Below are 14,237 nucleotides of genomic sequence, written 5' to 3' on the forward strand. Positions count from 1 at the left end.
AGGGAGCACTGCACCCGCGTGAAGAGGCTGGAACGGCCCTCGGGGAGGCTCCAGGAGAAGACCCTGCTTAGCCCTTCTTGGCAAAGTCCCTGCTGATATTTTTTTACTCAAAACTATATTTTTAATCTAATTGCAAAAGTAATCCAAGCTCACTGCAGAAAATGCACAAGGCCAAGAGAAACTAGAAATCCTGCGACCGAAGCATCCTAGGTCTGCAGGTGCGTCTTTCCGTCGCTTTCCAGGTTCCTGGCTCTGACGACACACAGCGAGCCATCTTTTGTCACCAGCTTTTCTCTAGCACTTTTTCTGACATTCAAACCTCCGCCTGCTTCTTCTTCCCTGCAAGGATTCGGTAGCTTCCCGCCACACCGCCGCTCAGCAGTCGATTTAACCCACGCACTCGGATCAAATTTGGGGGGTTGTTCCATTTTATTTTTCATTGTTAAACAAAATATTCTGCAGACTCAGAATCATGAGTGTGGCTTTTGCATAAGGCGTGTGGTGGATGCCGGAGAGATGCTCAGGAGTTGATAGGGTCGGGTTGGGCAGGGCCTGGGCGCCCTGAACACCCGCGGCCTCGATGCTCTCGCTCCGGTGCCAACTCTCCCGCCCAGAGTTCAGGAAAGTACTCCCGACTAGGGAAGCCTGGTCCTGTGTGACTGTGTGGCCGAGATTTCCAGCAAACCCCCAGGACGATGGCTGCCGTGAAAACTCAGGCTCTGTTGTGGTGCCGCTGGGTTTGCTGGAACAACTGGATAATGTATACCAACTATACTGACGTGAACACACATTCCCACTTAGGAAACAGGACTGAGTCCCCTGAGAATCTGGCCCATTGCACCGCTTACCAATACCTACACTTTTCTTTGTAATTTTCCTACATACATGTTTTGCTTCACTTTTAACTTTATAATATTAATACATTTCTCCAACTTTCTTTTTTTGCAAAAGCTCTTGCTAACTTTTCCCTACTATGAACAATGCTATGCTGAGCCTGCTTGTGACCATTTTTAATGTTCATCCACATTTATTTCCTCAGAATAAAATCTTAAACTGCTGGGTCAGAGCATGTTTAGGGCTTTTGGTACATATTACCGTTAGCAAGATTGTATTCACTGTCCCGCCGGCCTTTGCCAGCACTGCCTATGATCATGGGTCCGTGTGTAGCTGCCAACTTGAGGAGGAGCTGGAAGCCCCATTTTTCTTTAATTTGTATGATTTATTACACGAATCTCTCAGCAACCATAAGAAACACCTTGAATAGTGTGTGATTGACAAGACCAGGCTGGCAAGACTAAGCTCCCATGGGAAAGAGAAGGTTGGGAAGAAAAATGAAATACAGCAAATATTAAATAAATATATTTATGATATATGTAAACAAAGCACTGAATATATATAGCATTAAGTATGTAGATACTTCAGATGTAGCTTTAAATATATATTACAGGTGGAGTAAGTAAAAGCTCTCTAAGCTGCCCAACCCAAACACCTGTGGCATTCTCCTGGAAGTCTTTCTTCAGTTTTTCATTCAGGTTGTGACACACTGGGGCAGCCTCACTCCTATTCTTTGAGGACGCACACATCCTACCTCTGAAGTGTCTGAACAGCTCATACCTGGCAACATCAGAGTCCTCATCGCATTCTTCAGTGAGCACGCCATACTCACCATGGGCTCTGGAGTCTAAGCATCTCTGCCGCTTACTCACTCTGAGCACACTGGCTTCATCAACTGAACCTTGAGGACAGGGACACCTCCATTGTTGCCTGGTTTAATCCAAGCCCCATTCCCTTCCCTGCCTCGTCTATAGAAGCCCGAAGCGCCAAGCATCACACTCATTTTCCCAGTCTTTTTGCAACATGGGTGCAGTCTTAGCCCCTGATAAGTACTATGGAAGTCCACTCTGGGCCTCTGGGAAGGATTTTGCTTCTGCCGTAAATGAGGCTCTGATGGCCGGCACCACCATATGCAGGCTCAGCCTGCTTTTATCACTCATGTGATAGCTGGAGCTGCAGCACTGACCTTGCAACCATGCTGGAAAGGCCACAATGATCAGAGAGAGACCAGCTTTCCTAGAGCTGAACCATTTCTAGATTTCTTATTGCCTGAAAAAATTAATTCCTGTTAATCAGAAATTTTCTCTAAGTAGCCTTCCTTGTGGGGTGGTTGTAAGAAGCATGTGAAATAATTTTTTTTAAATATGTATTTATTATTTGTTTGGCTGTGTCTGGTCTTAGTTATGGCACTTGGGATCTTCGATCTTCGTTGCAGCATGTAGGATCCAGTTCCCTGATGAGGGATCAAACCTAGGCCCCTGACATTGGAAGTGCAGAGCCTTAGCCCCTGGACCACCAGGGAAGTCTCTAAAGTAATTTTTTTTTAAGACTAAATAGTATCTAATCCTGATAAGTACTCAATAAAAGCTGTTTTCTAATTATTTTAGCAGTGTTCGTACCAGTTGATCTCAGTTATCACAGGGTGTTTTCAATTAAGGGGCTAGCAGCAAGAAGATGCTTGCTGAAGGTCATTATCTACTTCCAGCTAGTATCAGTGACCTTAGGCAAGTCTTGAGCCTCTGTGGGCTTCAGTTTTCTGAGTTGCTTATAAAATAATATTGAAGTTTCCTCTCAGATCTAAAACTCTTTGATTTTATTTTTGTTTCTCTAGAAATCTTGCCATCACAGAGTGTGGGATCCTAGCTGACAACCAGAGAATGACATGGAGGAAATATATTCCTAGTTACATGTGCAATTTACAAGTCCCTCAGGGCACCCCGGGACTCCCAGGCAGGCCTCTGCAGGTGATGCAGTATGGAGTATGAAATACCACCTAAGAAATAGTCTTGCCTAAAATGTCCAGCTCATATAATAGCATCTGGAGCAGTGTTATTTGACAAAAGTTTTTATGATGATGGAAATACTGTCACTGTCCAGTACACTGCCCTGATAGCTCAGTTGGTAAAGAATCCGCCTGCAATTCAGGAGACCCTGGTTCCATTCCTGGGTTGGGAAGACCCGCTGGAGAAGGGATAGGCTACCTACTCCAGTATTCTTGGGCTTCCCTGGTGGCTCAGCTGGTAAAGAATCCACCTGCAATGTGAGAGACCTGGGTTCAATCCCTGGGTTGGGAAGACCCCTTAGAGAAGGGGAAGGCTACTCACTCCAGTATTCTGGCTTGGAGAATTCCATGGACTGTATAGGTCAGACACAACTGAGCAACTTTCACTTTTTACCAGTACACTAGTGGAAGCGTTTGTTAGTCACTAGGTCGTGTCTGACTCCCTGTGACCCGATGGACTGCAGGCTGCCAAGCTTCCCTTCCCATGGAATTTCCCAGGCAAGAGTACTGTTGTGGGTTGTTCAGTCCCTCAGTTGTGTCTGACTTCTTGTGACCCCACTGCCTGCAGCACACCAGGCTTCCCTGTCCTTCACTATCTCCCAGAGTTTGCTCAAACTCATGTCCATTGAGTCAATGATGCCATCCCACTATCTCATCCTCTGTCATCCCCTTCTCCTCCTGCCCTCAAGCTTTCCCAGCATCAGGATCTTTTCCAATGATTCGGCTCTTTGCATCAGGTGACCAAAGTATTGGAGCTTCAGAATATTCAGGGTTAATTTCCTTTATAGGATTGATTGGTTTGATCTCCTTGCAGTCCAAGGGACTCTCAAGAGTCTTATCCATCATTACAGTTTGAAAGCATCAATTCTTTGGCACTCGGCCTTTTTTATGGTTCAACTCTCACATCCATACATGATTGCTGGAAGAACAATAGCTTTGACTATATGGACCTTTTGTTTAGCAAATTAATGTCTCTGCTTTTTAACATGCTGTCTAGGTTTGTCATAACTTCTTCCTAGGAGCAAGCGTCTTTTAATTTCATGGCTACAGTCACCATCTGCAGTTATTTTGGAGCTCAAGTAAGTTAAGTCTGTCATTGTTTCCGTTGTTTCCCTATCTATTTGCCATGAAGTGATGGGGCTGGATGCCATGATCTTTGTTTTTTGAATGTTGAGTTTTAAGCCAGCTTTTTCACTCTCCTCTTTCAACTTCATCAAGAGGCTCTATAGTTTCTCTTTGCTTTCTGCCATTAGGGTGCTGTCATCTGCATATTGATATGGTTATTGATATTTCTGCCAAAAATCTTGATTCCAGCTTGAGCTTCACCCAGCCTGGCATCTCACATTTCCATACTCTGCATGGAAGTTAAATAAGCAGGGTTACAAAATACAGCCTTGACGTACTTCTTTCCCAATTTTGAACCAGTCCATTGTTCCATGTCTAGTATTAACTGTCGGTTCTTGATCTGCATGCAGGTTTCTCAGGAGGAAGGTAAGGTGGTCTGGTATTCCCATCTCTTTAAGAATTTCCCACAGTTTGTTGTGATCAATCAAAGACTTTAGCATAGTCATTAAAGCAGAAGTAGATGTTTTTCTGGAATCCCCTTGCAGTTTCTATGATCCGGCAGACGTTGGTAATTTGATCTCTGGTTCCTCTGCCTTTTCTAAAACCAGCTTGAACATCTGGAAGTTCCGGTTCACATACTGTTGAAGCCTAGCTTGAAGGATTTCGAGTGTTACTTTGCTACCATGTGAAATGAGTGCAGTTATGCGGGTGGATTCTTTACTGTCTAAGCCATTTGAAATGAGGCTAGAGAGATGCAGAAAGTGGATATAAAAATTTAAGTTAATCTTCATTAAACTAATTTACATTCAAATAATCATCTGTAGCTAGTGGTTACCATGCTGGACAATGTATCTCCAGAATTGAAACCTAACCTTCAAGTTGCAGGAAGTGGGAGATGGCAGAACAAGTTTCCATGAGAAAGAGACAGACTCAAGGGGGAGATTTGTAGGACAGAAGTCCTGGAGTCTTCAGAAAGTCAGCGTCATTAAAAGAACAGAGAAAGCAGGTGAGGTGGGGGCTGTCCAAGGTTATGAAAAGATTAACAAAATACAAAGCACAAACCTAGATGGATCTCAATTGAAAACAACAACACAGACTTAAAGCACTGCTGAGTTGGGAGGGGCACAAGCCGTGGCCTGGATGCAGCGTAACATTACAGAATCATTGTAGTTTTCTCAGGAGTGACACTAGTATTGTGATTATGCGGCACATTATTATTTTTAGAAGATGCGTGAGGAAGTACGAGTAAAGGGTCATAATGCTGACAACTTTCTAATGATGCAAGAGGTGGGGGTGGAGGAGAAAGAGAAAGAGAGCGCTAAAGCAGATATGGCAAATGTTTTAAAAACAGTCCTGTCGTGCATGATACTTCTTCCAAGAAAGTAGAATATGTGCTTCCTGAACTGAGTGACTTACATTTCCAGGCAGAATGCTCAAGATGCTATCTGGCTGCTTCCCGCTCTTTACAGTGAAACGCATGACTGAAGAGATGCTCGGAGAGGCTCTTAAACACAGATGAGTCAGAGTTGCTGGTTCTGAAAATTCTCAGACCCTCAGGTGGCAAATGATGCTAAAATGAAGAAATGGCTTTCAGCCAAAGATAAAACTCAGGGGACTGTCAGGAAAATATGATACAGATGAAGGCAAGTGTAGAGCTGTGAAGTCTTTCACTAAGAGTTTTGATAGAGGACACAATTGGGCCACAACAAACTCTTCAGATAAACAAAAGGGCTTTGTGCTTCCATAGCCCAGGCACTGATGTGGGGTGAGCATCTGGGGAGTCTTGGATAGGGCTGAGTGTATTTTTTCAGGTGGAGCATGTAGCCAGCCTCCAGGATGGCCTTCGTGACCCCCACCTCCTGAGATATGTGCTCCCAGCAAGTCCTTCCGCACTGAATACAATACCATAGAAGTGATGGTGTACGACAGATATCTGGCCATGAAAGGATGACCTTGGTCTCTCCTAGATCCTCGCTCTGAGGCATCCGGCTGCTGTGTCATCTGGACTCTTGGGCAGCTATATGGCGAGTGGACTGGGTTGGAAGTGTTCCCCTCCTTCATCTCCTTCTTGGAACTTCAGGATGAGATCCTATTTAGAAATAGGGTCTTAGTTAAGAGGAGACCATAACTGGGTAGGGTGGGCCCATAATCCAGTATGACTGATGTCCTCAGAAGAATACAAAGAGCCCAGAAACACACACACAGTTGAGGAGGTGTGTGAAGATGTAGACAGAGATCGGAGTGATGTATTAGCGAGGAAGAGGGCCAGGTGTGCTTGACAATCCTAGAAGCTGTGAGAAAGGCATGGAACAGATAGATCCTCCCCCAGATCCTGAAAGCGTGACTCTGACAACACCTTGATTCCAGATGTCCAACACCAAGTACTGAGGCTATGAATGTTTCAAGCTACCCAGAAGTTTACCTTTGTATGGTGGCCCCAGGAAATGACAGAGATGAACTCCTGTAGCCAACGCCAGCTTGCTAGCCCAGTGGGTACCCATCTTGGAAGTCCCCCTTCAGCTATAACCTCATTGACAGGCTCTGAGCTAGAAATGCTGACTGAGTTATTCTTCAATTTCTGTCCTATAAAAACAGACATGTTTACTGTTATTTTAATTGATGTTTGGGGTATCTGGTTACACAGCTAAGACTAATACTGCACAGGTCTTGAGGAAAGGCCATACACTTTAATCAATGAATAAATTATTTATTTACACCACAGTTTATTTACTCTGGTCCTGAACTCTGATGATGCTTTGGAGGCTTGTTTTAAGCAATCAATTTAAACCAGGGATTATCAGACTGAAATAGTGGTTTGGGAAATGGTATGGGCTTTCAACCACCTTTTTCCAGTGGTCATGTATGGATGTGATAGTTGGACTATAAAGAAGGCTGAGCACCGAAGAATTGATGCTTTTGAACTGTGGTGTTGGAGAAGATTGAGTCCCTTGGACGGCAAGGAGATCCAACCAGTCCTTCCTAAAGTTCAGTCCTGGGTATTCATTGGAAGGACTGATGTTGAAGCTGAAACTCCAATACTTTGGCCACTTGATGTGAAGAGCTGACTCATTGGAAAAGACCCTGATGCTGGAAAAGATTGAGGGCAGGAGGAGAAGGGGATGATAGAGGATGAGATGGTTGGATAGCATCACCGACTCAATGGACATGGGTTTGGGTGGACTTTGGGAGTTGGTGATAGACAGGGAGGCCTGGCGTGCTCTGGTTCATGGGGTCGCAAAGAATCGGACACGACTGAGTGACTGAACTGAACTGATGGCCTTAAATGTGGTTGAACATCCAAATTTTTATTCCACAGGGCACGAACCCTGATACTCCACACCCCCTGAGCACACTGCCTTTCCTCCTATTCTTTTCAAGACATAGGGCTCTCTCTTCAGCTTCTTGCCCAGTCACTACTGCATGTGACAGTCATGGTTCTAACGGTCCTTTCCAGACCACTGTACTCCCATGGTTCCAGTTTCAATTAGGCCCCAATTACAGGAAACTCCAAAATATACAAAAGAACAGGGATTAGGATAATGAACTCATATGTAGCCATCACTGAGCATCAGCAACTGGCCTTGAGTTCAACAGCCAATTTTATTTCCTCTACCTCTATTCCTTCTGGTCCTTCCTTGAATTATTTGGAAGTAAATCTCAAACATTTTATCCATGAGTATTACAACATGTAGCATTATCACACAATTAAAATTAATAATAGCTCTTTAATATTGTTAAAGGTACTATCAGTATTTATATTTCTTTTTATTTTCTTGCAGTTTTTTTTTTTAAAATCATGTTTGTATCCAAATAAGGTCATATCATAATACTGATTTCTGTATCTCTTGGACCTCTAGGTTTTCCCTCCATTTCTTTTAATCCCTTTGCTTTTTTTTTTTAAATGCTGTAAACGAAACCAGGTTGTCTTTCTTGCAGGCTTAGCCATAGTCTGGAATTTTCTGGTCATATCGCCATCATCACAGTGATTCAACTATCTCTGTGATGTGTGTCTTTCTTGTAAACTGATAGGCAGAGAAGTTTAATCAGACGCATGGTTTTTTGTTGTTTTTTTTTCTTCAATTTTTTTGAAGGTCAGCTTCAGAAGTAATGGTGTGTATTCAAATCAGGAGATACATGAAGTCCACTTGTCTCCAGATAGCAACCATCATTGATGAGACTGATTAATTAAGGGGCAAAGTAGTAATATTCACATTCTCTTATTCCTTCAAGTGTATCATAGGCTGGAACACTGAGGACCGCACTTGTAAGAACAGAGTATAAGATAAGAACCATCCAGTTCATGTGCATGAATAAATGCTTTGATTTGGAGAACATTTTCTGGCCACAGCCTTGCTATCTCTGCCCACTAAACCTTAAATGTGATGTCACTCTACTACCCATTCTAATGGCCTATATTCCTACACTACCCTCACCTCTTAGTGAGAATGGAAATCAGTTCCATTTTTATCCTTGACTTTGAAATGTCTGATGCAACACCCATATTGTCTCATTGAGTCTCTTGTCCACACCTCAGCAGCTTATCCAACCCTGAGTTGCCTTGTAGTAAAACATAGTTTGGACTTCCCAGGCGGTGCTAACGGTAAAGAACCTGTCTGCCAATGCAGGAGATGTACGAGATGTGGATTCGATCCCGGGGTCAGAAAGAGTCCCTGGAGGAGGGCATGACATGCCACTCCACGGCAACTCTCATTCCCATTCTTGCCTGGAGAATCCCATGGATGAAGGAGCCTGGGAGGCTACCGTCCACAGGGTTGCAAAGAACTGGACACAACTGAATGAGTTAGCATGCATGAAAACATGGCTGAGCAGCCTCTGCAAAGGCATCATAAAGATGAGCGTGACATTGCTTGTAAGTGCTTCACACAGTCCAGCCCAGCATGTCCTCATACATTAGAAATGAAATGCACTCAAGCAATTAAAGCCAGTAGATGCATGAGAGCCTAGAATAAAACTGTGAAGAATACCCTGTTGCTGCAGCCCTCAAGCAGGTTATTGGGAACACTACTAATGACTCAAAAATGTGCCAACTTTATTTTTATTTATATTTATTTTTTATTGAAGTATAGTTTCAGGTATACAACATGGTGAGTCAGTACTTTTATAGATGATACTCCATTTAAAGTTATTAAAACAATATTACTAGAATATGCTGTGGATGTGTGCATGCTACAGTGGGAGGGCAAGCATCTCCTAGAAGGAAGGCCTCGTGGTTCCTAGAAGAAATAGGGGCGTGCTGTCACAACAGCAGGAAGAATTGATAAAAGCTGCTGTGCCTGGTGGCCGGGCTGCCCACTGCTCTGTGAGGTGGTGCTGGCACAGAAGCAGCCAGTCCATTATCACAAACTTTTTTCCCTGGAAAATGATCTGATGTCAGTTACTTAATACCTACTTACAGTAAAAGTGACAATTTTATTGAATATTTTCACTGTGTTAGAATTATTTAATTCTCCCCACAACCCTTTATTCTTTATTGAAAGTGGCAGAGCTCAGACTGGAACTCAGTGAGGCTGGTGTGAGAGACCACTTAAGTCTCCCCACTTCTCCCCGGACACGGCACGGGCGATGTCAGCAGGCCCGGCCCCTCTCTCCCCTTCCCTCCTTCCACCTCGCTCTCGGTGACCTTCGAGGTCTGTTCTTCCAGAGATGGCAAATATTTGTGATGGTAAAATAACTGAGAAACTATGGTGTTTTACAAACGCTTAACATTTTTCCATTATATATTTTTCTATTTGACAAAAATAAAATGGCTTTCTATATGGGACAAAATCAAAAATAAAATGTTAGTAAGACCATTCAAGGTGAGGAAACTTCCACAAACAGTCTGGGCACAAACAGCACCCACCCCTCACTAGACCCTCCACCTACCCGTGGTGGTAAAGGCGCTGGTGCATTAACGGGACATTTCAGTTCTGCTCCGGGTATGGTGATTACGGCATGGGGTAGTGCTCAGTATAGCTCAGGAATAGTCCCGAACACTCTCGTGAGCTCCAAAGCATTGGGCCATGCCGGGCCCTGCAAACTCACTGGGGAGCTGGGGAGAGGAGCTGTGGTCTGAGCATTTGGGCCCTCCCAGGGTCAGCGAGCAGCTTGTGCCCAGCTGATACCCAAAGAGCATGAAGTCAAGGGGGCGAAAACAGTCGCATCCTGAGGAAGCCCCCAGCCCACGTCAAGAAGGGCAGAGCCCTCTGGCAGCTGCCCAGACCCTGCACACTGCGGGCATCTCAGCAGCACCAGGGCATCTGGAGGGCAGGGAAGAGGTGGGGCCCCCAGATACCATGATGCCTCCCTACCTGCCCAGCAGTGGGCTCCTCCCCTTCCTGAAACAAACTGGAGCCTTCTTTTCTGCATGGAGTTCTGACCTTTGACTCAGAGGATAGGAGAGCAAGGTCATGGTTGCAGTACCATCAGATAGGGTCATTGTCCATTCTTCCTCACTGGGGGGCTGCTCAGCAGGGACTGATGGATCCCAGCCACTGATCCCAGTGCTTCCCCAACTGGATGATCCAGGCCACTCAACACCACTCGGACCAGAATTTCCAATCAGCTTCTGCAGCATGAAACTAGTAGACCGACCTCCTAATATGAAAGATAAAAACTAAAGCCAACAAACAGGAAAAGTAATTCAGATAAACTAAAAAGCAAGTGGGACATGGCTGGAAAAACTGCTCTTCTCCTCCCGCTGACTCATCGCAGCACATCCAGACTGGTCCTTCTGAAGCAACCAAGAGGAGAATGGGGTCCCCAGGGAGGCTCAGCCTGGCAGTTGTCAGAAAACGAATTCTCAGGTCATACCTCAGCCCTACTAAATCAGACAACTCCAGCAATCCATGTCCTAACAAACCCTTCCTGGAACTGCCGAGTGAAGTCTGAGCCCCTCCTCCCCTTTCCCACTCTTCTGGGCAACATTCACACTTTCTCTCCTCTCCTCACATCCCACACCTCATCTTCCTCCATCTTCACTCAGCAGATGCTGCCTCACCTCTCACTTCACCAAGACAAGTGAAGAAGCCAGAGGACTTCCAAGCTCCCCCCGCCACCACCCACCCTCTGACTCTGCGCCCATCTGTTACCCACAGGCTCCTCTCTGGCTGAGCAGCCGCATGATGCCAGCTCCAATCTCCTCTGCCTACCTGAAGACATCACTCCACAAATATCCCTTTCTGTTCTGCATCACTTTTAAAAGAAGCCCTCATTGCATCAGACTGATTTACAAACATGCTGTTATTTTTCTGAATAAAAAAGTTTTCTTGATCCTCTTTCTCTTGAAAATTATGGCCCCATTTCTTCCCTCTCTTTTGCAACAAAACCCCTTTAGTGTTGTCCGTTCTGCTCCCCAATTCATTAAGGACCTCGGGGTGATGAATGCAATGGCCAATTCTGAGGTTTTCACGTATCAGGATCATCTGAAACAGCCAATCACTCTGCTGCACACTGATTTTCCTCAATGGCTCCAGGAACACAGACCCCTATCCAGTGACTTCTTCTTACTCTCCTTTGCTGGAGCAAACTCCTTTGGATTCTTAAAGCTGCAGGCTCTGCTTTCCCTGTCCCCTTTATCCTCACCTTCTGGGTGAGCTCATCCAGCTCTTAGGTGTAAATAATAAATATGCAAATGACTCCAAAGTGACAGTTCCCTCTCAGATCTCCCTCCCAACTCCAGCAGTCAGGCTACCTCACACTCCACAGGCCTAAGCAGACTCTGATCCCCCCAGTAGCTTCTTCCACATCTAAGCTACAGGCAACATCCTTTCCAAGGCTTGGGCACTCCAATTCTGCTGGCTCTTCCATGCTCTGCACCTGGCTGTCAGGAATCCTACTGGCTCTAGGACACATCTAGAGAACAAAGCTAGTGGAGGGGATGGAATTCCAATCGAGCTGTTTCAAATCCTAAAAGGTGACGCTGTGAAAGTGCTGCACTCAATATGCCAGCAAATTTGGAAAACTCAGCAGTGGCCACAGGACTGGAAAAGGTCAGTTTTCATTCCAATCCCAAAGAAAGGCAATGCCAAAGAATGCTCAAACTACCGCACAACTGCACTCATCTCACATGCTAGTAAAGTAATGCTCAAAATTCTCCAAGCCAGGCTTCAGCAATACATGAACTGTGAACTTCCAGATGTTCAAGCTGGGTTTAGAAAAGGCAGAAGAACCAGAGATCAAACTGCCAACATCCGCTGGATCATGGAAAAAGCCACAGAGTTCCAGAAAAACATCTATTTCTACTTTATTGACTATGAGAAAGCCGTCGACTGTGTGGATCACAATAAACTGTGGAAAATTCTGAAAGAGATGGGAATACCAGACCAACTGACCTGCCTCTTGAGAAATCTGTATGCAGGTCACAGGGCAACAGTTAGAACTGGACTTGGAAAAACAGACTGGTTTCAAATAGGAAAAGGAGTACATCAAGGCTGTATATTGTCACTCTGCTTATTTAACTTATATGCAGACTACATCATGAGAAACGCTGGGCTGGAAGAAGCACAAGCTGGAATCAAGATTGCCGGGAGAAATATCAATAACCTAAGAAATATAGATGACACCACCTTTATGGCAGAAAGTGAAGAAGAGCTGAAGAGCCTCTTGATGAAAGTGAAAGAGGAGAGTAAAAAAGTTGGCTTAAAGCTCAACATTCAGAAAACGAAGATCATGGCATCCGGTCCCATCAGTTCATAGCAAATAGATGGGGAAACAGTGGAAACTGTCGCTGACTTTATTTTCTTGGGCTCCCAAATCACTGCAGATGGTGACTGTAGCCATGAAATTAAAAGACGCTTACTCCTTGGGAGAAAGGTTATGACCAACTTAGACAGCATACTAAAAAGCAGAGATGTTACTTTGCCAACAAAAGTCCATCTAGTCTAGTCCATCATGACTATGGTTTTTCCAGTAGTCATGTACGGATGTGAGAGTTGGACTATAAAGAAAGCTGAGTGTCGAAGAATTGATGCTTTTGAACTAAGACGTTGGAGAAGACTCTTGAGAGTCCCTTGGACTGTAAGGAGATACAACCAGTGCATCCTAAAGGAAATCAGCCCTGAATATTCATTGGAAGGACTGATGCTGAAGCTGAAACTCCAAAACTCTGGCCACCTGATGTGAAGAACTGACTTATTTCGAAAGACCCTGATGCTGGGAAAGACTGAGGCTCAGAAGGGGATGACAGAGGATGAGATGGTTGGATGGCATCACCAACTCGATGGACACAAGTTTGAGTAAATTCCAGAAGTTGGTGATAAACAGGGAGGTCTGGCCTGCTGTGGTCCATGGGGTCGCAAAGAGTTGGACACGACTGAGGGACTGAACTGAACTGAGAGTCCCATCGCTCTTGCCTAGCCACATCGTTTCTCTCCTGGACCAGCCTTCTGGTTTCCGTGCATCCTCCTGGCATTTTCTCAGGAGTCAACACATAAATTAGGTATCATCCTTCCTTTGCACAAACCCTCAAGTGACTCTGTGCTTCACCCAGAGTAAAAGAGTCTTTAGAATGGCCTTCCCTCCCCACTGTACTGTCTCTGCTCTTGAGCAGGGCACACTATCTGTCTGATGCTCTTTCCAGACACTCGTCTGGCCAACTCCATGAACTTCTTCAAGTCTTGGCTGTCACCGTCTCTAGTCTCACTGACCATCCTGCTTAAAACAGTAATGTGTGTTCTCTCCACCATGTCAGTCTCTTGCTTTATTATATCCTATTATTACTTAATATCTTACAACATAGGAGAAAATTTGCTTATCTAGACTTATTGTCTCTCTGCTATACCAGACTCCACAAGATGAGATTTTTTTTTTACTGTTTTGATCATTGATGGATTCCAAGTGCCTAGAAAAATGTATGGCACTGAATAAGCACATTATGACGATGTGCTGAATAAATTAACATCCTTAAAGAGATAAGATACTGCAATAAGAAATAAGAAGACATACACAATAGATATACTAAGGACAAGAAAAACACCTGGAAATAAAGACACAACAGAAGGCTTTGAAAATAAAGTTGCAATCTCTAAGAAAGCAAAAAGCAGAGGAGAAAAAGCAAAAAATAATAACAATAATAATGTTTTTAAAAAAGAAAGTATTCAAAAAAATTTCTTAGACTTGAAACAGAGTTTCTAGATTGGAAGGGCCTACCAAGAACCCAGGACTAAGCTCATTATCATGACAGAGAGAAAAATTCTACAACCTGCAAAGTAATCACATCAAAACACAAGATTGAACACAAAGAAACAAGAATCACTATGACTTTGAGGTTCTCAGAGGTAACACTGCAAACTAAAAGTCCATATGATACCTTGAAATTTCAAGAGGAAAGTGGCTT

This window comes from Ovis canadensis, chromosome 19, assembly GCF_042477335.2.
Source record: "Ovis canadensis isolate MfBH-ARS-UI-01 breed Bighorn chromosome 19, ARS-UI_OviCan_v2, whole genome shotgun sequence".
Lineage (NCBI taxonomy): Eukaryota > Metazoa > Chordata > Mammalia > Artiodactyla > Bovidae > Ovis > Ovis canadensis.